A 24,442-nucleotide genomic window follows, 5' to 3' on the forward strand; every position below is an offset into this window, starting at 1 on the left:
GCTATGCCCGGGTCAGTTTTGACCCGAACACCACAGATGTTTTGGACCTTTAAAATTTACTAAAAAGATGAAACATATATTTTTTGTGTTTAAATGATTGAGACTGAGGATTAGATGAACCCTCATTCCAAGAAAATAAAGGAAAGTGTGTTTTTTTCACACTAAAACTTGAAAACGGGTCAAAAATGACCCGAACACAACACAAGGGTTAAGTGTGGAACAGATGGCTGGAATTGTTATATGTGCTTGAAATAATCAATATGTTTCAAAATTGCTATTGTGTGCTGTAAGATCTACCAACAAGTGTTAAATATTGCCCACTTCATTCTAATCTCTCCTCTGAAGGTCTTTCAGTCCAGTAGATGCATAGTGATCAAGGTCTGTAGGACACTCACAACCCAACCCAGCCATGGTTCAAATCCTAGGGCTGAGTGCACTGTTCTACTGGGGACCCTGGTTTGATTCTGGCCTGAGGTAATTTCCTGATCCTCCCCCCCATCTCTCTCTCCCACTCATTTCTTGTCCCACTCTTCACTGTGCTGAAAAAAATATTTAAAAAGGAGATATTGCCATCTCAAATGTGCAGTAACTACTATATCTAACCTAATACCAAGGCTTTGAAGTGGCGCAGTGGCAGTGGCAGTGTTAGTGTAGTGACTGCACTTTGCCTAGTATAGTGCTGTCAAGGATGGGCAGAACAGTTCACTTTCTCCAGTTCAACTTCAGTGAGAATGAAGTGAACATTACGCCGAGAACTTCAGTCTTCTCTATTTCACCTCTCTCTGGTCTGCTGCAGTCAGGGAGGGCGTTACCTGCCTCAGTGGCTTCCCATTTATTCCCTCTGCAGCACTCCTCACCATGGAAGCTGACGGAGGGGGGCAAACAGGTAAGTTGTCCCAGGCCCAGGGAGATAGGGGCCCAGACTTGGATCCTTATTATGTACAGTAGTATCCATTGGATGGGTGGGACAAAGGGGTCAGTTGTCCCAGGCCCAGGGAGATAGGGGCCCAGACTTGGATCCTTATTATGTACAGTAGTATCCATTGGATGGGTGGGACAAAGGGATCAGTTGTCCCAGCAACAGGGAGAAGTGGTGGGACCCAGATTTGGGTCCCTATTACATTGTATGTACAGTAAGAGGCTGGGACTTTTGGATGGAGTTGTCCTGGGCCAGTCAAAGCGGTCAGCGGCCCTGGTCGGGGAGCCCTCTCATATGACTTTGTCCCAGGGCCCAGCCAAAGTTCCCGGAGGCACTGCTCCTCCTCAGTCACTTAAAGCGCCTCCATCACTCTCTTCACGCCATGCAGCCGTCAGGAAACTAATGAAGACATCACTTTGAGAGATGGAGAGATGAAACACACTCCACACTACAGTACCTCCCTTCCTCATGCTGGTGCTTTCTGTCTGTCTGTCTGTATCTCCCCTCTGTCCCTGTCCCTCTCTCTCTGTCTTTCTACCTGTCCCTGTCTCTCTCTCTGTGTCTGTCTGTCTCTCTGTCTTTCTGCCTGTCCCTCTCTCTGTGTCTGTCTGTCTCTCTGTCTCTCTGTCTTTCTGCCTGTCCCTGTCCCTGTCTCTGTGCCTCTCTCTCTCTCTCTCTCTCTCCTTCCATCTCCCATTTCCCCTCCCTGAGCACACACCACTATTATTACTATCATCCGTCTGCAGCTCTGGTGTCCAGCCGCGGTGGCAGCGAGTAATGGGGGCTGAGTCAGCAGCACAGCGCAGCGGGCCCTGATGGGTCTGCCCTGCTCTCTGTGTGACTCTTTGTTGTCTGTCTGTCTGTCTCTCTGTCTGTCTGTCTGTCTGTCTGCCTGTCTGTCTGTCTGTCTGTCTGCCTATCTATCTATATGTCTGTCTGTCTGTCTGTCTGTCTGTTCTCTGTCTGCCTTCCCTATCTCTGCCTTCTCTCTCTCTCTATCCTTCTCTCTCTCTCTCTCTCTCTCTCTGCATGGCAGTGTGTGATGAGGGGGGCTTAGTCAGCAGACCCCTGGGTGTCTCGTCTGCTCTGTGTGTGTTGTTTAGTTGAGCCCCTCTTCCATTACCCTTGCTCTGCAGACCCCCAATCTCCAACCCCTCTCCCCTGTGCACCATCAACCAACCATAGCTCTATCCCCTATCCCTTCTATCGCCTATCCCTGCATCCCCCTTGCAATTTTGCCCAGCCACCTCAAATCCATTTCTGCCCTTCCCAAGTGCTCAACCAATCCAAGCTCTACCCAAAGCATTCACTTTAGGCCACGGCAGTTCACGCCACCCGGCCTCTCCTCTCCTTTCCTCTCACCTCCTCTCCTGCAACTCCATCTCAGCCCATCCTACTCCACCCCACCCACATACCTGTTTACCTTTCTCCTCTCCTCACCTCTCCTCTCTTCTCCTTTCTTCTCTCTTCTCCTTTCCTTTCCTCTCCTCTCCTCTCCTCTCCTCTCATCTCCTCCCCTTTCTGCCCTCCTCACCTCTCCTCTCCTCCACTTCCCTTTCTCCTCTCCTTCCCTTTCTTCTTTCTTCTCTTCTCCTTTCCTCTCCTCTCCACTCCTCCCCTTTCTCCTCTCCTTTCCTCTACACTCCTCCCATTTCTCCTCTCTTCTCCTACTCCTCCTCCTCTACTCCCCTTTCTCCTCTCCTCTCCTCTCCTAGCCCTGGGGAGTCCCCCCTGGCAGCCACTGCAGAGTGGCGTATCGACCGCCAGCATTTATATTTCATTGGGTCATTACTCTGATGAATTATTCAAGCTTAAGTAATTAACACCAACACACACACACACACACACACACACACACACACACACACACACACAGACACAGACACAGACACAGACACAGACACAGACACAGACACACACACACACACAACTCTGGGAGGTTCCGATAAACCACAGAGGGGTCTACAATAACACATGAAGAGGAGACCCTGGTTGGCTGGATGGCCTGGCTTTCCCTTTCTCACTCCGAACCTGCGAAGGGATGTGGTTGGGTGACAGCCAAAGTCACTTTACTCTGAGAGAGAGAGAGAGAGAGAGAGAGAGAGAGAGAGAGAGAGAGAGAGAGAGAGAGAGAGACAGACAGACAGACAGACAGACAGACAGAAAGAAAGAAAGAAAGAAAAGAAAAGAGAGGGAGAGAGAGAGAGGGAGAGGGAGAGAGTGTCTGTTGGGATTCACGGTATTCCATTACGGATCCTGGCACCGGGGATATTGGGAGCGACATGTTGCTGCCAATCACAAGCTGATACATGAGACTCTGTGTATCTGGCCAAAATCAAACTGAGATTGGGCCTTGAGTTGCAAGAGGTGCAGTGTCGGAGTATAAAATACTTTGCAAAACAGATGTTTATTTTCTATGCATCCCATGTATACTGTAGAAAATAATAATACCTGGGTCGGCCACAGGAGATGGAAAAGTTGGATGGATGTTTTAGAAATAGGCAAACATTTAATGTGAATAGTAGGTTAATATTCGTTTAATTTCTTCTTTAAATTAATGTTGTACATTTTAAAACCTTTTCCATACATATATATCTACATATTTTTTTATTATTCACGAGAGGAGGCAGATCAGCCCAAATAAGTCCCGGAACACAGTGGGGTCCAAATCACGAGGTGCCGGATTCTGTTATGGCATATTCTGCCTCAAATTAACCCCTGCTGTGCTATGAGAAACAGTCGCTGAAAGTGAATGCTGCCATTGAAAGGGGAAGCACAAATCTTCCACGAGAATCGTGTGTGATTCTACTTTTGTAATTGTCAGTGCCTGGACCAGAATGGATGTCAGTTTGAGAACATGTTGAGAACACGTTAAATTATGTCTAAGTTTGTTGTAGGCCTATTACATTTTAAATTGTATGTATACATTTTTAGACACTCTGCATATCATTGAGGCGACTTCTCAAAGCCATTGAACCAAATTATCCGGAATGGATGTTTCTTTCTGAAGGCATTTCACAGTTTCTTAGGCCCATAAACAAATCACTTGATGATGGTGGTGTACAGATTGACAAAGACACCCCTTTGCTTCATTTTTCACATGACCATTTCTTATGTTTCACTGTGTTAATTTGCATCTTCAATGATGTCATTTAATTACTTCAAATTGACTGTCAGCAACCTTTACGCTCAATTAATGGGCCTCATTATGTGAAGCTTTAGGACCAGTGGTGGATTGCAGACACTTTAAAATCTGTCATTGCATCATTTTTTCAATTAATTTTGGAAAGATCTCTACTACGAATGAATGCATTGTGCATCGGAGCTGGTTTAAAAGTTTCTGTCATTAGGACTCAGTGGGGGCTTCTAGCCTGAGAGCGGTTGACATTGACTGTCTGCTGATCTGTCCCCTGACAAAGACCAAAGGCATTTCACATATTCCTCATGGTTGGCTCTGGCATATTTTGCTATTTGTAGTCCACACATGCTCAAACTACTCCTCAAACTCACTTCATCCACATGTATTTTTGCAGAAGTATTGTTACCATTGAACCATGATCTGGTATAAGTAGTCTTCTTGCGCTAGTAAGCTAGGTCTTGATGCTATAAAATTAGGTTATGCTACGATCGCTTCCAGAGTAATCTTTTTTTAGGACTATTAGTGTGCGCACACACTTTCTAACGTGAATCCCGGACAATTAGCGCCGTGCGGCAGCCTCTAGAGCTTGTGTGTGAATGTATTGTACACTCATCAGCTACAATTAGGAACACTCCTCGTGTTGGGTTGGACCCCATTTTGCCTTCAGAGCTGCCTTAATTGCCTGCAACAATACTCAGGCTGTGACAGGGCTGGACTGACAGCATGGCATACCGGGCATTTTCCCGGTGGGCCGACGCCCCTCGAGGGCCGATGCCCCTCTTTTTTTTTTTCTTTTTTTTTTTTACGAAAGAGACCGGCGGCCCACGATGTCATTTTGACGGCCCTCGGCCAGCGTGGTTCTAAGGTGTGGCAGGGGGTGGCATTTGCCAGAAATATGATATGCCAGCCCAGGTGCCCCCTCAGATGTAATAGACTCTAGCCCCGCAAAAAACGCGTAGCGTGTCCATGAAATCGCAAATAGCGGTTCAACAAAACATCGTTTTTTCCCCACACACTCTTTGATGCATGTTTGTATAGACATCATGGCTGTGAACTGGGACATGTGGGGTACCATTCGAAAGCTTACATTCTCCTCTTTCCAATGGTATGCATGATATTCAGTTGCCATGTACATTACGACAACAATTACACATAGAAGCAGAGGTGTGCTTTTATATCCTGAGGAAGACAAAGTCTCAGAGAAAATGCACTGTATTTCATTCATTTGGTTTTCCTTTTCCAAGTTCAATGTGTACCAATGGAGATTCGTAAGTATATGCCTATGCTCTATAGTCCATGTGATACATATGTACATTTGTTTTGATAGGAATTAACCATAAAGTTTAACATTAATCTCCATGTAGCCTGAGACACTTTATTCCTCCTGTAAATTTTGCTCATTTTTAAGGCCAAAATATGCACTAATTCAGCTAATTGCTGTCTTTGCGGAGGAATGGTGCTGTTGGTGATTCTGAAGAGTAGCCAGTGAGTAGCAACTAAGCACATTATTGTTACTACCAGTAAATATTTCAAAAAGACGCTTTTGCACACCTCTGTGGTTGGGCTGGTGGGGTTATGATTCAAGTGTAAAGAAATGCACACTGTCCATTCCACCAACAAACTTTAATTCATCATTTCGGTCATCCGACCTTCTTCAGAAAAAGTTTGTTGGTGGAATGGACAGTGTGCAGGATTCCTTTACACCTGACTACCAATAAATATAAATTTGGATAGCAGAGCATGGCCCTTGCAGAGCAAGGCCCGTTTATAGTAATCTCTAAGTCCTGTTTTATTATTATTAAGCGGGCTTGCGGAGCAAGAGCAGAGCTCTTGCAGAGCAAGGCCCGTTTATAGTAATCTCTAAGTCCTGTTTCTTATTATCGTTCTTGTGCAGGGGGACAGTAAAAATAGAAAATGGATCTCCTCCTAGGCCTTTCGAGATAGAGACACCGTTCAAACACTAAAACGACCGGCTCGGCTTGGAGATCGCGTCTCGTTATAGGCTTCTCCGTGTCTCTTGTCGTTTTCCCGTTTTTGGCGATTTTGTTAAAGCCTGGGTCTCCATTGAAAACTATGGTGGAACCTTCATGAACCAAAGTTCCGCCACTCTAGAGATTAGAGTGTAGGAGGCTTTTTCGGTCATAAAACATCAACACTTTCACCTAGAAGTTTAGTTGACGCGTTGTTAGCGAGCTCTATGGGATGTCTCCAAATTGTGAAAGTTTCATCTCCCAACTCCCAATACTTTTTAAATGGCAGGTTTGTAAAAAAAACAGGCCTGGCTCTATGGAGAATCCCAGTCTTTTCGAAAAGTGCATTTTTCAAGAGATCAGCGCATGTCCCACACGGAGGTCCATTTGTGCCTGAAAATTTTAACCTATAAACTTCATTCAAAGACTGTTAGAGAGATCACAAGCATGACTCCGATCTGTGAAAAGGACACGTGCCAACTCCTTTTAGTTTTTTTTACAACGATGTTGTAAAGACAAAAAACTCATTCTCATTTTCTCCCCTGTTAAAGGCTCAATACTAACTGTCTTTCAGTCAATCACAACAGGTGCAGCCAGTGAAGGATTCCATTTCAACTGTCACTGTCTCAAGATTCCATTCTTAACGAGCAGGTGCGAGCAAGCATTCTAGAAGTCTATTGTTGAGCTCTGCAATGCAATGTAATATATAGTCTTGCTGGACTATGCATGACAATTAGCTGCTTGGCTTAGTGGTAATGCATGCCGCTGCATTAGAGATATGGAGGTTGAGGGTTCGAAACCCACCTGAAGCCATGTTGATTTTCTAAATTATATCATATGCAGCGTTCCTTGGCCGACTTACAATGCCATGTATATCATTTAGTATGGATGGCAAATGTGCTGAATTACAGATATTGAGGTTGGGGGTTCGAAGCCCAGTCAAAGCCATGTTGATTTTCAAAATTACATCATATGCAGTGTTCCTTGGCCAACTTAAAATGCCATGTATGTCATTTAGTATGCATGGCAAATGTGCTGGATTACAGATATGGAGGTTGGGGGTTCGAATCCCAGTCAAAGCCATGTTGACTTTCAAAATTATATCATATGCAGTGTTCCTTGGCCAACTTAAAATGCCATGTATGTCATTTAGTATGAATGGCAAATGTGCTGAATTAGGGATATGGGGGTTGGAGGTTCGAACCCCAGTCGAAGCCATGTTGATTTTCAAAATGATATCAGTGTTCCTTAGCCAACTTCAAATATCATGTATTGTATGTCATTTAATATCAATGGCAAAGGGGTTGGATTACAGATATGGAGGTTGTGAGTTCTAATCCCGCTCGAAGCCATGTTGATTTTCAAAATTATATCATATGCAGTGTTCCTTAGCCAACTTAAAATACCATGTATGTCATTTAGTATATCCCCAAAACGCAGAGCTACAACACTTTCAAGATTGCTGAATCCAAGATGGCTGAATTGTTTGGCCCATAACTTCTGACTGGGTGGATGGAGTTTTTCCAAGATTTCTTTTAGCTTTGTTTTCTCAATAGTACTTTGTTTCATCTCTGCCCCAAAAGGCAAGCCCGCTTCCAGCATTTTCTGTGAGAATGCATTTCTAGTTATTATTATTGGTCTTGTGCAGGGGCAGTAAAAATAGAAAATGGATCTCCTCCTAGGCCTTTCGAGATAGAGACACCGTTCAAACACTAAAACGACCGGCTCGGCTTGGAGATCGCGTACAGTTATAGGCTTCTCCATGTCTCTTGTCGTTTTCCCGTTTTTGGCGATTTTGTGAAAGCCTGGGTCTCCATTGAAAACTATGGTGGAACCTTCATGAACCAAAGTTCCGCCACTCTAGAGATTAGAGTGTAGGAGGCTTTTCGGTCATAAAACATCAACACTTTCACCTAGAAGTTTAGTTGACGCGTTGTTAGCGAGCTCTATGGGATGTCTCCAAATTGTGAAAGTTTCATCTCCCAACTCCCAATACTTTTTAAATGGCAGGTTTGTAAAAAAAACAGGCCTGGCTCTATGGAGAATCCCATTCTTTCGAAAAGGGCATTTTTCAAGAGATCAGCGCATGTCCCACACGGAGGTCCATTTGTGCCTGAACCCTTTCACCTATAAACTTCATTCAAAGACTGTTAGAGAGATCACAAGCATGACTCCGATCTGTGAAAAGGACACGTGCCAACTCCTTTTAGTTTTTTTACAACGATGTTGTAAAGACAAAAAACTCATTCTCATTTTCTCCCCTGTTAAAGGCTCAATACTAACTGTCTTTCAGTCAATCACAACAGGTGCAGCCAGTGAAGGATTCCATTTCAACTGTCACTGTCTCAAGATTCCATTCTTAACGAGCAGGTGCGAGCAAGCATTCTAGAAGTCTATTGTTGAGCTCTGCAATGCAATGTAATATAGTCTTGCTGGACTATGCATGACAATTAGCTGCTTGGCTTAGTGGTAATGCATGCCGCTGCATTAGAGATATGGAGGTTGAGGGTTCGAAACCCACCTGAAGCCATGTTGATTTTCTAAATTATATCATATGCAGCGTTCCTTGGCCGACTTAAAATGCCATGTATATCATTTAGTATGGATGGCAAATGTGCTGAATTACAGATATTGAGGTTGGGGTTCGAAAGCCCAGTCAACAGCCATGTTGATTTTCAAAATTACATCATATGCAGTGTTCCTTGGCCAACTTAAAATGCCATGTATGTCCATTTTAGTATGCATGGCAAATGTGCTGGATTACAGATATGGAGGTTGGGGGTTCGAATCCCAGTCAAAGCCATGTTTACTTTCAAAATTATATCATATGCAGTGTTCCTTGGCCAACTTAAAATGCAATGTATGTCATTTAGTATGAATGGCAAATGTGCTGAATTAGGGATATGGGGGTTGGAGGTTCGAACCCCAGTCGAAGCCATGTTGATTTTCAAAATGATATCATATGCAGTTTTCCTTAGCCAACTTCAAATATCATGTATTGTATGTCATTTAATATCAATGGCAAAGGGGTTGGATTACAGATATGGAGGTTGTGAGTTCTAATCCCGCTCGAAGCCATGTTGATTTTCAAAATTATATCATATGCAGTGTTCCTTAGCCAACTTAAAATACCATGTATGTCATTTAGTATATCCCCAAAACGCAGAGCTACAACACTTTCAAGATGGCTGAATCCAAGATGGCTGAATTGTTTGGACCATAACTCTGACTGGGTGGATGGAGTTTTTCCAAGATTTCTTTTAGCTTTGTTTTCTCAATAGTACTTTATTTCATCTCTGCCCCAAAAGGCAAGCCCGCTTCCAGCATTTTCTGTGAGAATGCATTTCTAGTTTAATAATTTATCCCTCTGTTCTTGTCTAGTCAAGCCAGACTGTTGAGGCAGAAGTTAACTACTTTTGAAGCAAGACGCTCCAAACCCAATAGTGAAGGTCTATGTGCCTAACATTAGAATAGGTAGGCTATGTGCCCCCCTCTCTTTGTGTGTGTCCAATGAGCTGATTGGACTGAAGAGTGCAAATAAGGCCAGTTCATCCCCAGCTGCTAGGGGCTCTCTTCTCTCAACTTCCAGGTTTTCTGCCAGCTTACATGACAGTGAAGTCACTGCACGTATGGTGGGGTTTTTGGTACCTGAAAGAGTTTTTTTCCCGTCAGAAGACATTAGTTATGTCAATTTAATGGCGGTGTTCCGCTAATTCCCGCTATGTGGGGCCGGTATGAGCCAAAAAATGCCCGGGCCGTTTTGTTCTCCCAGTCCAGGCCTGGGCTGTGACATTCCAAAGATTACATTACATTACATTGCACAGCATTTAGCAACATTTAGCCTTGACTTCCAAGGAGAAAAATTAAGCAAGAACAGGGTAAGGCGCAGTGACCAGGTGAAAAAAAGCACACACTGAGGTGCCGTTTCCACGTAGCTGGATATTTTTATATGTGGATATTTTTTTCTCCTGCTTGTATTGGTTTTGCATTGGTTTTGGCCTTCCGTTTCCACGTAGCAGATATTTAAAAATCCAGGTGCAGGAGAAAAAATAGCAGGAGAAAAAAATATCCTGTTTAGGGGTCTGAAACGCATTTGTTACAATGGAGGATTTTTTTTATCCACATGTTGCGTTTCCACCTAGCAGGAGAAATAAATACCCTGCTAAAAAAATATCTTGCTACATGGAAACAGCACCTTAAAGTGTACTTTTGATGACTATACATAGTAGAAAGTGAACTTTTTTCAGCTATTTAAATTGCGTTTCATTGCACTATTAATGCGCTGGAGCACTACTAAAACAGTACTTCAGCACACTTGCAGCGCACCGAGTATGCTAAATTGGCACCGCTTTTGGACAGCTTTAAGTGCATGATAAGCCTACTTTTGAAAGATGACTGGGTGTCAGTGGAGTGTCCACTCGTTGTAAAAAAAAAAAAAATGGAGGGGGGGGGGGCAGGGCGTGCGCACACACACACACACACACACACACACACAAAAAGAAAAATTAACTTTGTGTGATGGCATTTCTTTTTCTTTTATTGTGGTACAGAAAAGGCAGATCAGATGATTTGTCTATTAATATGACATTCCATTACATTTGGCAGACGCGGCTTTCAAAGAAGACATAATCATAGCCAACATCACTAGCAAATACAAAGTGCACAGGAAATATACAGAACAACAAGTGCAGATGCAAGGAGGGATTAATATCATAGCAAATAATACAGCTGGGGGGATGACAAGTATGAAATAAAAATAAATAAGAAAAATGACCATCTGCATGACGCCAACACATTCATGCTTTGTAATCACACAAGCGCACACGCGTGTTTTGTAACCACACACACGCTTTGTAATCACACGCATGCACACACACGCTTTTTTTTTTATAAACCCAACCACCACCCCCCTTATGGGGAACCTATATTTCTTTTCATTATCTTAATTTTTCCATCTTTTAACAAAAGCAAAATGTAACATACAATAATAGACAATAAAAGGATACAGAAAAGAGGATAAAGACAGGAGAAAAAATAATACAAAAAACAATTTCAGTGTCCCAACACACACACATGCACGCTTTGTAATCACACACACACACACACACTTTGTAATCTCACACACACACACTTTGTAAATCACACACACGCTTTGTAATCTCTTACACACACACACACGCTTTGTAATCACACACACGCTTTGTAATCACACACACACACGCTTTGTAATCACACACACACACACACACACACACACACACACACACACACACACACACACACACACACACACACACACACACACACACACACACACACACACACACACACACACACACACACACAAACCCAACCACCATCCCCCCCTCATGGGGGACCTATATTTTCTTCCTTTTTCTTCCATTTCTTTTCATTATCTTAATTTTTCCATCTTTCCAATTTTTCCATCAAAAAAAGGATAAAGACAGGAGAAAAAAATACAAAAAACAATTTCCGTGTCCCCCAACACTTCAAACCACATATTAACACACACACACACACACACACACACACACACGCTTTGTAATCACACACACACACACACGCTTTGTAATCACACACACACACACGCTTTGTAATCACACACACACACACGCTTTGTAATCACACACACACACACGCTTTGTAATCACACACACACACACACACGCTTTGTAATCACACACACACACACACGCTTTGTAATCACACACACACACACACGCTTTGTAATCACACACACACACACACACACACACGCTTTGTAATCACACACACACGCTTTGTAATCACACACACACACACGCTTTGTAATCACACACACACACACGCTTTGTAATCACACACACACACACACACACACGCTTTGTAATCACACACTCTTTGTAAACACACGCACACGCTTTTGTTTTATAAACCCAACCACCACCCCCCCTTATGGGGGACCTATATTGTCTTCCTTTTTCTTCTATTTCTTTTCATTATCTTAATTTTTCCATCTTTTAACAAAAGCAAAATGTAACATGCAATAATAGACAATAAAAGGATACAGAAAAAAAGGATAGACAGGAGAAAAAAAAAACAAAAAACAATTTCAGTGTCCCCCAACACTTCAAACCACATATTAACACCCCCCCCCACACACACACACACACACATGCTTTGTAATCACACACACACACATGCTTTGTAATCACACACACACACATGCTTTGTAATCACACACACACACACACTTTGTCTCTGTCATCCCGTTGACTGTCAGAATTTGGCCTTTAGAAAATTTCCCGGATTTTGTCTTAAAATATGGGAATTTTCCCGGATTTTGGGAGCTCAAAGTTGACAGGTATGATCAGGACACGACATGTGGAGCCTGAGCAGCTAAGAATAGGCGAGGGTGAAGAGTTGTGCGAGTCGATGGAGGTAGTGTCTCTGATGTGAAGAGGCAGGGAGTTCCATCTCTTGGGCGCGTACATATCGAAGGCGGCTTCACCAATTTTCTTTGGTGGAAGGTTAGGAATCCTTAGCAGTGTGGCATCAGCGGATCTGAGAGCTCGGGCACGGGCATAAAAAGAGAGCATATCAGAGATGTAACAGGGAGGAAGACTATTTAATGCTTTGACACACACACACACACACACACACATCACTACATTTTTTAGGTAGACCCCCTACTGTTTTTTGTTTTTGTGGGCAAACAGACTGACATACGCACGGACGCACAGACATGGGCCCGGCCGGAGGTAGGCACAGACGGATGCACAGACGGACGAATGGACAGATAGACGCACACACGCACACATGGACGGACAGCCAGCCGGACGGAGGCACGGACAGATGGAAGCACAGACGTGGGCACAGACGGACGCACGTCTGGCCAGACGTAGGCACGGACGCACAGACGGACTGACGCACGGACGGACGGACGCACAGCCGGCCGGACGGAGGCACGGACGTGGGCACAGACGGACGCACGTCCGGCCAGACGTAGGCACGGACGTGGGCACAGACGGAAGCACGTCCGGCCAAACGTTGGCACAGACGCACAGACGGACTGACGCACGCACAGACGGACGCACGGCCGGCCAGACGTAGGCACGGATGCAGAAACGGACTGACGCACGCACGGATGGGCGCACAGCCGGCCAGACGGTGGCACAGACGCGGGCACAGACGGACGCACGGTCGGACAGATGGAAGCACAGACGGAAGCACGTCCGGCCAAACGTTGGCACGTAGGCACAGACGGAAGCACAGACGGACGCACAGACCGACTGACGCACGGACGGACGCACTGCCGGCCAGACGTAGGCACGGACGCAGAGACAGATGCACGCACAGCCAGCTGGACGGACACACGGACCGACGGGCGCAGGCACGAGGAGGGAAGAACAGAAACCATATTATAGTTACATGCAGCTAAGAAATACATGCAGTGCATTGCGCATTCTGTAAAAGACTAAAACAATGTAACACTATTACATCTATTATATCTGAATTGAAAGTAGTTTACAAACAATGCGAGACTATGAGCATGTTTTTTTATGCATAATTTGTATATATTTTTCTTACCCAGTGGTTCATGGAGTTCCCCTTGAACATAGCAGGAGCGAAGGATCTGACAGGGTTCATTCCAGCTCCAGTGTAGAACATCTAAAACAAAGTGTTCAGAGTGGAGTATTAGCTTCAATGTAAATACAAGTGAGGAAGTGAGGATACTGTTGCGGTCTGGATATTTAGGTGAGAGCAGATTCACACACTGAAAGACAATAAGGTCAAGCACAAGGAGTTTTTTTTTGAGAGCTGAGTAGTAGACGTTTCAGGGTTCTGCCTCCATTAACGCGTTCAGGTCGACTGAGAACCGTGCTGGAGCCCGTTCCCGCACCTACTCGCGAACCAGTCGTCGTGTACACGCCACAGATATTAGCGTTTGCGAACCGGAAAGTTGGTTCACAATGCGAACCGCAAAATACTAGGTTTTCCTCCGCGAACCGTGACGACAGCGTGGCCATCAGCAAGTTCATCCGGGTAACAGTCATATGCGGAAATTGTTCAGAGAACAATGAACACGGGAGGTTCACCGATGAGCACTTTAGTGCCAAACGTAACTGGTGCAGGCACCGGCACCGGCTCCGTTCTGGTCGGCCTGAAAGCCCTACATCAGTGTGCAGGTGAGCACAGGCAGCAACCCTGAAACAAATGCTCTACTCTACTCTCGGAAAAAAGAACTCCTTGTGCTTACTTTTTTTTACATTTCAAGGGTGAAAGCAGGTTGGTACACTGCTACCGAAATCCAGCTTAATGACATTAAAGGAAATTCTTGTCTGAAGGTACATGTACTGTATGCTTATGTACAGGGGTGGAGCACAAAATTCCCCATGTTCAACCAGCTCTAATAGACCCCCTTTATATATTATCAACATGCTTGTGTGAAACAAAAATCTGACTTCCCGTGGGCCCCCCTTATACAGTGACACTTATAAGTATTTGATCCCTTTCTGGTGGTGTTGGTTTGTACACTGATGAAGACATGATCAGTCTATAACTTTAATCGTAGATGTATTCCAAAACAGATGGACAGAATGTCAAAAAGAAAGTCTGGAAAATAACTTCAAAGAATACATTTAAATTAATTTGTCTTCTTTGTATTTCATTGAGGGAATACGTATTTGACCCCTCTTGCCAAAGTACTTGTTGGAAAACCCCTTGTTTTCTAGGGCAGAGATCAGACTTTTTTTTAGTAGATGACAGTGTTTGTGCAGAGACCCCTAGTCTCAATCCACACACTTGTGCACTTCGGGCATTGCATTTCAGTGCCTAGGGCGCTCACGCTGAAAATTTCGGTTGAGCCAGTGCACTGAAAGTGCCCGGATGATCCCCTAACAATGGCGGAAAAACGCATGCTTGAATGATGGACACTGCACGCACTAAACGACAATGACACGGAGGAAACGTGGCGTTCAGTTCATTAGAAGACTTTGGTCGACAGTCTCCTAATTCTGTGAATAATGTTTCTGAGACACCAACCTTTTCATGCCAACCCAAGTATTGTACTGTATGTGTGATTGTTGCCCTTTGGGGCGACATTGACATTGGCATTGAAAACAGTAGCCAACTGATATTTTGGCGAGCTAATGCCATGCTCAGCCTTCACTTCCAGGGCACAGTGCATAGTGCTCAAATTTTTCCACGACACTATGCACTGAAGACCTCAGTGCACTGTGCACTGATTGTCAGTTAGGGTGACCACCCATCCCGCGTAGCGCGTGCGTGTACAGCGTTTGAGGCATTGGCACGTGAGTGCACGTGCACGCCAGGGTCTGTACCACATTGTCCCTCAGAAGCAAACCCCTTGGACTTATTAGCAGGTGGTCACCCTACTGTCAGTGCACTGACAAGTGCGTAGATTGAGACATTGGTTCTGTGTTGAAATTGCTGGTTTTCTCAGGGAAGTCAACAGGGGGTCAGCCATGGGCCCAGGGAGAGAAGGGTCCCAAATTGAGTCTTCATTACATTGTATTGCATGTATGGGGGGTGAGGGGTTATTCTAGCTCACCTTTTGTCCACTGGGTCCTCAAGCGCCTGGAAATCCACAGTTTCCCCTCTTCTCTGGCCCTCCTTGGATACCCTTTAAGCACGCACACACACACCACCTCATCACCAATTGTTCTTAGTCCTATTGCCTTGAGTTGGTCCGATAGAGGTAGAAAATAACACTAGAGAGGACACAGCAATTTGCGACAGCACTGGGAAATGGCAGCTGGAGCTTCCCAACTTCCGTAGGTAGTGTAGGTACTTTCAGGCAATGCAAGTCAATGGAGAACACGCCCACCCCTGTCAAGAAATTAACTAAAACTGTGTAAATATGAAGTAACACTTTAATCAAAGACCAGATTTGAAATGTCAGGCTAAATATCTACTTAAATCATACGAATCGATAAAATACATTTAAAAATCAAATAATATATTTTATGAACATAGTTATTAACACACTTCAACTATTGTCCTTGTATAGTATGTTGATGGACATATTCACATGATTAAGCCATTTTTGACAGAGGTGAGCGTCCTTCTCCATTAATTTGCAATGGAATGCAAGAAACGCAATTTCAAATTCTTTGTATGACCAGTGCATGTAAAGAAATTGACAATAAACTTGACTTTACTAATTTCCATTTCTCTGATCTACCTACAGATAATGGCCGCTACAGATTGCCGTAAAAAGGGGGGGCGGGGTCCTCTCTAGTGTTATTTTCTACCTCTATGGTTGGTCCATACTCTTCTTGCTCATACTTCACTGACAAACAAAATGGCTGCCTCCAGTTCACGGGGCGCGTTCCAATATGCAACCTTGCGTCTTTCATTTGTGCTTGTGACCTCGTACTAGGAAGTAATGTCATGATGACATCACTGACAACAGTATTATATTTCAATATTTCGCAAAAGCTCAATTGTAAAGTCATTTTCTCATTTGCAAAGTGGATGGTGAATGAAGAGTAGTCCCCCAAAAATTGTTGTGGCTAGGCTGACAGCGGGGAAACTTTATTCTTTTCTCCACAGAGGAGGGGGTGGGACGAGGCCACAAGCACAAGTGGAGGACGCAAGGTCGCATATTGGAGCGCACCCACTGGGCCCATTTGTGATGGTGCATGCTACGCAAATCTGTGCAATTCACATGTGCACTGCGTAATCACAATGTATTGGCCCTCATTTATCAAAGCAGCGTACGACGAGAATCATGCGCACGTCGTGCGTACGTTCTTTTTCTACAACCAGTTGGCATTTATCAAATCTCATCAGTCGTAGGATTTCATCTTTCCTACGCTCTCAGACGGTGTACGCCGTTTTCAAGTTGGACTTGGGATGACTATGATCACCAACACCAACTTGAACAACTGATTATCATAAATATGTAGCCTACATAATTACAAAATGTTTTTACATTGTCTATTTTGGCTATAAGCCAACTTCTACCTGTTTGAATTGGTGCCCCCTTCCTGGGAGTGCTGCGTTAATTTGGCATAGGCCAAGAAGAACTGCAAGAGACATCTAATTTGTAATTTGACGTGATGTGTGAATAATTGTGCAATATACAGCCGCATATTGGAATGTGCCTTCAGTCATGGGATCAAAGAGGGCCGACGTTCTTTTTAACAGCTGGGAGTTCAGGCGCACATCAATCAATACATAGCCTACAAAATTTCCCGGTAGAGTTTCGCCGTTTCGCACGAATATCCGAATACACACCTGACGCGTGTGTCCGATAACACTTTATAGTCGTCTATTTAGGTGACAAAAGGGATATCAACTACAAACAACTGGATCGCAGGAGAGAAGCAGGGCGCAAATGAGCACGAGAGGGACAGCGCACTGGACATGTAAAACTCAATAAATACAAAATACAATAAATAAAAAATACAAAAAATACAATATAATAATATAGATATACAAATATCATCATTATGTGTAGCCTACTGTAGTCAATCAAACATTTCATTGTATGAACTATACATTTCATTGTGCTGCAACTATTTGGAAATCAATCTCTTGGCCTACCCCTTCCATATTGAGAACCGAAACACTGTTGACTACTGCTGTTGATTAGGCCTATTTACACGTGTTATTTTGTTGTCTACCTCGCGTAAAGCCTAATTTCAAGCTGTCAATCAACCACAAACGTAGATGTTTTAGCCGGTTTGCGTCTCTCCATGTCGCAAACTCAGGGGTGCGGTCTCCTTCCCGCCGTTGTAGAGAAGGCGTAATTACGATGGTTTTCAGACGCTGGATTTATCAACAGCCGCTCGCTCTTACGATGGGATTGGAGAGGTACACATGTTTAGTAAATCTCACGTGAGCATCGCAGAAATGAGCGCAGATCTCATCGTACGACGAAGGTTTCTACGTTTGATAAATGAGGGACAATGTATTCAAAATTTCTTATTTTGTGAGCTGCACAGATTCGCGCAGAATGCGCCATACACCATCACGAACGTGCCAATTGAAAACAAACAAAATGGCCATCCCTACCTGTTGTCCTGCGGGTCCCTCTTCTCCTTTGACCCCTTTGGCTCCCTGTGCGCGTTTAGGCCCTTGATCAGCCTGGGGGCGAGATGGGGATTAATTGGACAACAGAAAAATCTCCAAAGTCAGTTAGAAAGAAAATCTCTTCACCAAGAGACTCTAAAATATTGCTAACATCGGTCTATCTCTAACTCTGTCTATTCCAGATCACCCCCCCCCCCCAACCACACACATGAGCATTATTAATACATGTTTTAAGTAAAAAAAAAAAAAGTCCACTTCTATTAAATATTTTTGTGCATTCTGCGATGTAGCTAAGGCTCTTGCACAATGCTGACACAATATTATGACATATGACAGGTATAACAATATCCTACGCTTGTTGCATTACAAGTTAAATAAACAGTGAAAATATACAGCAAAGGGAAAGATACAGAAAAAACAGATACATAAACTTTATCAAGGATATGATTTATGAATGGATTATACATTTCTCTGGAGCATTAAAAGCTGTGTGGGTGTGTATATACTGTACGTGTGTACAGTGCAACTCATCAGTCCCTGCTTACTCAGTGTGTGTGTGTGTACGAATGTGTGCGTGTATACTAACTGCAGGGCCTGGTCATTCGCCTGTTTCCAGTGGTCCAGTGTCACCTACATTCCTGACGAAGCCCTGAACTCACAGAGACAGACACAGACACACACACAATGAACAGTGTGCTGCAGATGGCATCACACAAGAAGGACTGACGATGGTATGAAACACTAAATGGTATCAAGAGGTACAGGTACTAGAATGGTATTAGAAAAAATAGATGGCAAATTAGTTTGTTCCATCAGTGACAAGTCAGATTTCCACAGGAAGATGTTGTACAGTATTGAAATAAATACAATCCAATAATGCCACAGCACCAAGGCTTAATTTCATATTAGGTCTGATTAAGGGCCATCACAATAATAAAAGATCGATGAAAGCCCTGGTGTTGCAGACTTTATTTCTTATGCATTAGTCCAGCATTCGGGCTGGTTTTAAGTGTGTGTGTGCTTTTCACATGTTTCAGGTCTTGATTACACGTACATATGCAGATATTTTTAAAAGCAAATATTGTATATTGTATGTCGATCAAATGAAACACACCCTACTGACAGGTGTACCTTAGAAATCTCCACTAAAACTCTGAAAAACTATTTTAGGGAATTGAAGCGCTGTTCATGTGCAAAAAAGAGACGAATGTGTTCCAAAAATATCAATATACGTGTAAACAAAGGGTCTTACGGTATGTTGTGTACCCACCCTCTCTTCTGTGCATCCAGGAGATCATGGCAGTCCCACCTCCCTTCTGAGATCCGGTTTACACGCACACGCTGCGGCAGCTAACCCTGTCTGTGGGTCTGGGAGGTCCTGGTAGTCCCATCTCCCCTGGAGGCCTGGTGTGGCACTGCCCCCATTCCCCTCCCGACACTCAGGAATCCCTCAGCCGGTTTCCATGTCCATGCAACTGCCCCAAAGAGCCTTCCCAGATGGCCGAAGCACCCTTCGCCCAACGGTTCTTGGACCACTGCCACTGTTGGCAGTGGAGTCCCGGAGCTGGCCCACACGCCACCCCAGACTGCAACCGGGTGCCTTGCCCCCAGCTGAGTCCGGACAAGCACTGCAGTGAACGCCCTTCTCCACACAGCGAGACCACCTCCCACCTGCGCAGCAAGGCATTCCACTGACCCGGTTGGCCACCCACCTCAAGGTAGCAGAAGGAACCGTGGACTGGACCGCACCGCGGGAACCTCCAGCCAGGCATCAGGACAGGCCCTGCGCATGACAATGCCTCCGCCGCCCAAAGCACCTGTAACACCAGAACCACTAACCTAAGCCAAGCCTCTACAACTCTACTCTAATATACTCTACTCTGCTCTACTCTACTCTACTGAGATTGGTGATCCAGGTTCTCTCTGAACATTGCAGACATCATCAGGCCAGTCCCGAAGACCTATTTGAAAGCACAACAGTGCACAGTTCCTTCAGTGGTCAACAAAGCCAGTACAAGACCCTGCGTTACAAGCAAGAGACAGTGTCACTAATGCAGAGGAAAACGTTCACTGCAGTACTCATACTCAAAGTCGACTGAAGGCACAACACCCAATTGCAGTCCAGGACAACGCACAGTCCAAGTCCAGAACTCCTCCACCCACAGTAGCAGCAGTCCAAGATCTATTGGACGAAAGACACTTCAGCAGTCCAAGGCAGCTGATCAGGACAGTATCTAGACATGGAGAACAGCTAAAAGGATCCTAAATGTCAAGAGAGGATATGAAGTGGGAGGCAGAACCTTCATCTGAACCCTTTTTTCTGGGAGGTGGAAGCTTTTTTGTCCTTTTTTTCCTTCGAGCTTGTTTTTTTCTTCTTCTTCTGGTGTGAGTAGAGTCTTTGAGTCTTGGTCACTGGCAGCAGAAGGCTGTACACGGGTCAACGGCGTGATGCACTCTTTAGATGGTGGTCCACTGCGGCTCACTGGTGCAGCAGTGATGCATTGGCACTCGGCAGTTTCCAGTAGTGCATTGGTTTTCCACTCTGGCGGTTATTCACTGTAGGAGTTTCTCACGGTCAAGTCTATGTCAGCACTGGGTTTCCACACTTGAAAGAGGACTGCACACAGACATAGGATTCCACTCGTCTTGTCTTTTTTATTGAGGTCACTGACGTTGATGTTTTGAAGTAGTTGTCTTGAAGTAGTGGTAACAGATGGAGTAACAGCAGACCAGAAACCTTTAAACATATAAAACACAAAATAAAAGAATTAAATACACTGCATTTAAACATTCACACACCCACACGGAGAGAGATAGGCCTACGTCACTACATCACCTGCAATACAGACACTTTCCGCGCTACTGCGCGTAGCCTACACCAAGTAAAAACTCCCGAGCCACATCGCATGCGGCTTAATGGTCAATAAGCCCCACGTCACTACAAGACAAAACAAGTCCGACAGGCGGACAAAGATGCGTCCGCCTATGCATTGCCGTCTTGTGGACACAGGAGGGAATTACAAGTTTAAGAAAGCATTTCAGACAGACCAGCAAACCGCCTTCTAGAGATAATAGGACACATCTGAAAATATGAGGTCAACCAGGTGAAATGACAGCAGCGCTCATAATGAATGGTTGTATGGACGTAGACCTATCCTCACGTTTCCGCACTGCTGGCACACAATCTTTTGACTACACACCTCATACAGAGAACGTAAGGTCCAGGCTACCCTGCAGTACAAAAAAAGCAATTTGAAACCATTTGAAACGAAATGCCACCTGTGCCAGGACTCACTAGTTTCACACCGTGTCGGCCCGGATGGACGGGATTTGGGTTCACAGGCCCGTTGTGTTAAGGTAAGCAACGTAGGCAGTTACCTAGGGCCCCCGACTAGGAGGGGCCCCCAAGGACGACAGGTTATGTATTCAACAGCAATTAAGATTTTAAACAGCTTTATAATAAGACAAGCTGTCATCTGTATGAACGGCTCTGCTGCGAGGGAAGCAACAGCGCCTCCCTAATACCCCCTGCTCGAGGGGGCCCCCCCTTCCAATTGGTTTGCATCAGCGACAGCGTCAAGTCAAGTGCCGAAAGATAAGGCGCAACGACAGTTTAGTCAAAGTACCCCCAGCTGGAGGGGGCCCCCCTTCCAGTTGGTTGGCATCAGGGAAAGCGTCAAATCCAGCGCAAATACAAACTGAAAATGAAGCAACATAATCTCTCTCCGTGAACGTTGCACAGACGCCAGTTTACATTTTATTTATTTGGCTCCAGACAGTTGCTTTTATAATAAGAGTTACTCTCGAAGACAGCATTACTCTCTGTACTGCAACCAAACTGTCCCAGGCCAGTTGACATCGCACAGTAGACGGCGAGATGCTTCATTTACAGTGTATTATCAGTCTGTGAAGTGCTGTAACAAGCACTGGGCAAATGTCAAGAGATTGTTCACTAACGCGCCGTTTCTCGACACGGAACTGTTTTGGATGTTGACAAATGCAAGAAGAAACGAATGAACAATGTGCATGCATATGACCAATATTTCGGATAACATGAGTCAACACAAGTGAGCTGAGTGGGATAGCTAAATTGTAGCACAATAGTCCCTTTCTTGCTATTATGTGGACTACAAGCTGGAACTTGGGACTATAATTGTGGAAACGTGTGGTTACAGTGAGAGGTTGGGATACATTCTGCGGGCAAGACAACGCAAGGTAAGGGCACTGGAAGCCTGTAATTGAAACCATGGAGTAGGCCTAACGCAGGTGGTTATTCTTGGTCGCTACAGTAGGCTATTCGTGGCCACGTTTGATTTCATTTCTATTACCTGGTCCAGAACACACCCCTTCTGGAATGATGACTGCGATGAGGTGATGTGCAGTTAGCCTATTGTTTAATGCATTAAATGTGAATTGTTGCTGTAAGCGGAAGGCTATTACAACACAACTTTTTGTGTTGTGTTTGGATTGTATTATTTTCAAGTGCGTGGTGGATGCAATACGAAACGCAGCGTGGTAGAAAAGTGACTGAGTAGTAGCAGGGAGGTTGTCTGCTTAAAACCCACAATTTGAGAGCGTTTTTATTTTTTAAAAACTATCGTCTTGGGCAGACCCCCCTTGCCATGGTTACAGAATGCTTACCAATATCATATCCAGCCCACTGTGCCTGTTCATTAGTTTCTCAGCCTTAGATTTCTGGACTGTACTGTTTTATGAGTCAATAGTTCTTTTTGCGGAAATAGTGCACTCTCGGTTAGATTTTAAAAGTGGTTGGAAAGATTTGACCTAATTCTTTATTTGTGATTGGCAGATCATGATTTTGGTAGTAGGGCCAAAAAACCTGATTGGGCCATACTGCCCTACAATCTTAGAACGCAGTAACTCTGAAAACGGCAAACTGAGAAAAAAGGCTTCAAAGTTTTCCATATGGCGCGACAACTGTGTTGTCGGTAAATTGGTGGTGACACTTCCTGGTAATGCTTGTTTAGGATAGAAATTTAATGCACACAAAAAAAAACCAAAAAAACAACATTTATGTGTCTTTTTGCCACAAAAAACAGAGTTACTGCGTTCTTGGCTGGTATTACTGCCACAAAATGGAGTTACTGCAGGAGTTACTGCAGGAGTTACTGCGTTCTTAGCTTGTATTACTGTCTACTCCCAAACCAGTCCCATTGGAACGTGCAGCAGTAACTCGCCGACTTACTGCGTTTTTGTTTAACCTTTTTTGGGTCATTTTTGCACTTTCAAAATGAGTTTTCTCCAAAACGGGACGGTGTTGGACCACCATTTTTGGACACAAGACAAATGAGGTAGTTTAGAACCGATTTCCGATATAAATTTTTTTTCGACCATTTTGAGTTACTGCGTTCTAGTATTGCACGGCAGCATAGCCAGGCCTACTCTCATGTGAGATAGGCCAGGTTACAGTAAACAACAGGACATTCAATTAGCCTACATGAGAAAGTGTGAGCCTATTGAATTGAATGGGCTGTATTTGCCCAGGTCTTATTCATGAAGTTTCATAAAATGAACTGTAGGGATAAGTTATCATAATAACTAGATTGCATTTCCTCACAGGAAATGCTGGTGCGTGCTTGCTCGTTATGCCTTCGTTGCCCTTCATGCATGTGCCCTGCATAGCCTAAACAACACTGTCTAGGTATGAGGCAAATTCCTGTTTGTTCCATAAGGTTTACATGGATTGTGACATTATGTTGTAATGGTAGGCTATGTGACCATGACTGAAGTGCCATCCAAAAATGATCTGGCCCATCCGAAACAGAAATTCTGGCGCGGTCTCTGCCCTGTCAGGCTCCCCCGTCCCCGTTCCCTAGGGCCCCCGACAACCCCTTTGCCTAGGGGCCCCAAAATCCTAGAAACGGGCCTGTTTGGGTTGTGCGTATAGCCTACTCGTGCACTAGAGCTGAGGTCGGTGGCATCATGCAAGAGGGTGTTTTTTTATTGGTTTATTATATATTATTTATGATAATATTTTGTCCATTTATAAAAACATTACTTTGAATCTCAAACAACATGGTTCTAATATGCCTAATTTTCAATAACTGGACTACCAGTAAACCAATGACACACTGCTAACTGTTAGAATAACAGTTAAATAAAATTGCATCGATAAAGTAGGCAAACATGGAGTAGGCCATTATGGCATTTAGGCTTAATATGTTGATAACGAGGTTCTTTTTTGTTAGGTCAAATTATTTTGTCCACCTACAAAAAAAATACATGTACGTTCATTCCCAAACATAATGCTTCCAATGGTCTATGGGCCTTTCCAGGTGAACCAGAAGCTATGTGTTGACGCCCAGGGGGCTGGGCTACACAAACCTACTG

The 24,442-nt window shown here is 44.4% G+C and overlaps 1 long non-coding RNA gene across 1 annotated transcript; it reads right to left on the minus strand.

Annotated features, from left to right (window-relative positions):
• Window positions 1-13,278: 13,278 nt before the first annotated feature.
• LOC134439767 (uncharacterized) lies at window positions 13,279-18,145 on the minus strand. Its single transcript, XR_010032845.1, has 3 exons — window positions 18,074-18,145; window positions 15,603-15,674; window positions 13,279-13,699 (listed from the first exon to the last, which is right to left on the minus strand). It is a non-coding gene; the product is annotated as an uncharacterized LOC134439767 (long non-coding RNA).
• Between the last annotated feature and the right edge of the window lie 6,297 nt (window positions 18,146-24,442).

The sequence above is a fragment of the Engraulis encrasicolus genome, chromosome 23 (assembly GCF_034702125.1).
Source record: "Engraulis encrasicolus isolate BLACKSEA-1 chromosome 23, IST_EnEncr_1.0, whole genome shotgun sequence".
Classification (NCBI taxonomy): domain Eukaryota; kingdom Metazoa; phylum Chordata; class Actinopteri; order Clupeiformes; family Engraulidae; genus Engraulis; species Engraulis encrasicolus.